Raw genomic sequence first — 3201 nt, 5'->3', positions numbered from 1 at the left:
CGTGGGGCCCCCCGGGGCCCGCCGCCCCCGGCGCCCCGGCTTTGCCCGGAGGGGGTCCCTCCGGCACGGCTTTGGCGTCCACGTCCTCTGACGTGAGGCTGACCCGCGTAAACTCGGCTACTCTGTAAGGTAGAGACCTGCCCTGGAAAGCTTTTTTTTTAGTTACAAGTAAGTGTTTACTGAAAGTGGGTTTGATTCGATTGCTTTTCCTGTAGGCTCAAGAATATCTCATCTTGAGCTACGCTTCCAACTCGCAATGCTCCCATTTTATTTCACAGTGGTCTCGGAGCCTTTCTGGTCAGCCCGGGCTCAGGCAGCAACTTCGGTCCAAGGTGGAAGCCTGAGCTGTGGGCACTGGTTTCTCCTGCGGCTGCACATCCCGGATTGCAGCACTGAGACAGGTGCTTTCCCAGGGATGATGGTACGCGGTATGTGCTCCGAGTCTGAAGATGGACAGGTCTGCTTTGGTTAAAAAGGGGGGCAAAGGCAAAAAAAAAAACCTAGCCTGAGGGTATCTGGTGTTTTCTGGCCTACTTTGACATGACTGCTTGTCCCTTTGAGCAGACCCACTCGCTAGCTTGTGTGGGCCAGCAGTAGTCTGTTTAGTTCTACCTAATATATATGTGAATGCAGGCATCATAGCTTTTAATTTGCTTCCCTGTTGCCTGCCTGTGAAATACAGGGGTTTTTCCTGCCTCAGATTTTTATGCATTTTTTAGAGCAAACTATTAATCCATTAAAATAGCATGGGTAAATGCAGACAAGGTGCTTCACCCTCATACAGCCATTTCGCAAAACTTGCAGAAACTCTCCTATTAAAAGGAATTGCTTATGTCTGACATAGAGTTGCTCACCAAAATGCATGCGTAAACAACGGAAAGGTGAAAAAATTAGATTCTAATTATTGCTGTTGTCTCAGCATCATTGTGAAAAATATCTGTAGATGTGGAAAATGGTTCTAAGATGCAGCCATATCAGAAAAAAAAGTTTCCATGTCTAGTTCGCATGTGATTTGTAAGCAAATAAAGAAAAATTTCTTTTTGCCATAACACACAGTGAGAACCTATCCCTATGGATACAACTGCCAAATAACTAGTAGTTGTGTGCAAAAGTTAACAGGGCCAACCTAGGTTTTTTGCAAACTTTCTCAAGCTCCAAGCTGATTATATGCTTAGAAAATATAGTAAGAGAGAACTAACTCCCAAATATTAACAATATATTTCCATTGCTATCTGAAATCCAGTAAAAATCCAGTTATGTAACTGTTGCCTGAAAAGCAGATTCATGGCCTGGTATGCAGTAAGTTGTCACACACTCAGGAGAGACGTTGCTCATTTATTTCATTTCTGCGGAGAGGTGGGTGCTAGGTGGTAATTCCCCTAAGCTAGCACACCTCAGTTAACACACAGCAGCATTTTATACACTCAGAGAAACAGTTATCAGTTATTTCTCAACTACACTTAAGCATATCCGTTTCAAATTGGTTCTCGCAAGCACTGCATCCATTTAAAGGTACAGTGTCCTTTGTTTGTACTGCGCATGTTCTGGGAGGAAGGGTCTTCACCTGGGCCCAGGTCTTTTGACTTGGGGGCGTGATTTCTACCATGTTAATTAGGACAGTTTACTCGAAGTTCAAGTAGTTCTCCCTTTGGCCTTATCAAGGGTTTCATTTCCTTGGTGCTTTATCTTGTTACTTTCTTGCGTAGCTGATTCATGCTGCCATCCTGCTCCTCCTCTCAGGGCCGTACCTTGTGGAGCACTTGCAGAGGCTGAATGATTTATATATTTCTCCAAGATCTTTTGAATGTTCTGGCCTTCAGAACATCCTGGACTCATAAATATCCCTAACTCGTTGATTTAATATAAGTTCCATTAAATAATCAAACCATTCTAACTTGTTAACTTAATAGATGTTCCACTAAATAATCAAACAATTCTAAATTCCTGAGTTAACCTTCAACATAACTGCACACTGCACACAGAAGAAACGTGTCCATATTGTATTTAAATAGTTTCTCTGTATTTACCTTAGCAAATTAACTCAGTTGTATCTACAATTCCTATTGATTTTCATCTTGTATCATCCTGGGTTTTTTACTCACCATTTCCCTTTGGAGGTGTTTTGTTACCATATTTAAGGTATTTAAAACTTCAACCGCAAGTTCACTTGCTAAAAGGTCAAATCAAAGGACATGTAACAAAGAATCACAGAGCAGCCACAGTTCCAACTGTGTAGCTCACTGTATTGTGGTCCGTTACTGCATTTTGATTTTGAGAATACCTAATATTCATAGGCTACTGTGTTTTCAGTTACTATTTGAGACCATAGACTTGTAATTCAGACTTCTCTTCAGTCAAGTGAAGGACGTTAAAGGAAAGAGACCTCTAAATCAAGTTGCATCTGGTCCTAGTAGGGAGATAATAAGTTCTCTTTGAAATTGTGTAACTCAAATGGAGTGATCACTTACTACTCAGAACTCGCTTCTTTTTCTCTTAATGCTGATTTGTGTTAGAATGGCAGTTAAAGCTACAGTAAATACTTCAGATGTTTCATTCTCCTTAGCAGCTAAGCTTGGTACAGTTGCAACAAAGAGAGAAAATGGCACGCCAAGCACTAGGGCTCTGATGTGCTCTCTGAACTGTTCTGGAGAAGAATGTATCCAGAAGCCAGGTCTTTAATGCTTAATATCTACTTAATTAAATAAGCACACAAGTTATAACGTGCCACTGAATGCAATACAGACTGATAATTCATAGATGTTGGACTTCCTATAAAATAAGTTCAAATAAATATAATAGATTATTTTTGTGGAATAATGGTGTCTGGTTTATCTTTAGTAAGGATATAACATGTGTTGTCCCTTACTCACTGGGAATAGTTCGTACATAGCAATTGCAACTTAAATGTGGCCACTGTTGTCGAACAGTACGATACATTTTACGTTACAAATTCCAGTCTTTCTCACTCTAAAACATTCACTTAATGAAGCTGCAGCTTTCCACACTTGTCTTCACCTTCCAGCTGGCTTGGTTTTGCCTCAGAAGTCCAGACAATGTTCCTTCATGTATTTCTGCATTGGGAGACTAGAACAATATACGTGGTTTCAGTCAATATATGTATACCCACACACACACAAACAGTGCAATAGGTAAGGTTTGGAGCTCAGATTTAACCATGTGAAATATCATGTCTATTCAAGT

The sequence above is a fragment of the Egretta garzetta genome, unplaced genomic scaffold, assembly GCF_000687185.1.
Source record: "Egretta garzetta isolate BGI_Z169 unplaced genomic scaffold, ASM68718v1 scaffold297, whole genome shotgun sequence".
Taxonomy (NCBI): Eukaryota; Metazoa; Chordata; class Aves; order Pelecaniformes; family Ardeidae; genus Egretta; species Egretta garzetta.
The sequence above is the reverse complement of the archived record's forward strand: the minus strand, read 5'-3'. Positions refer to the sequence as shown.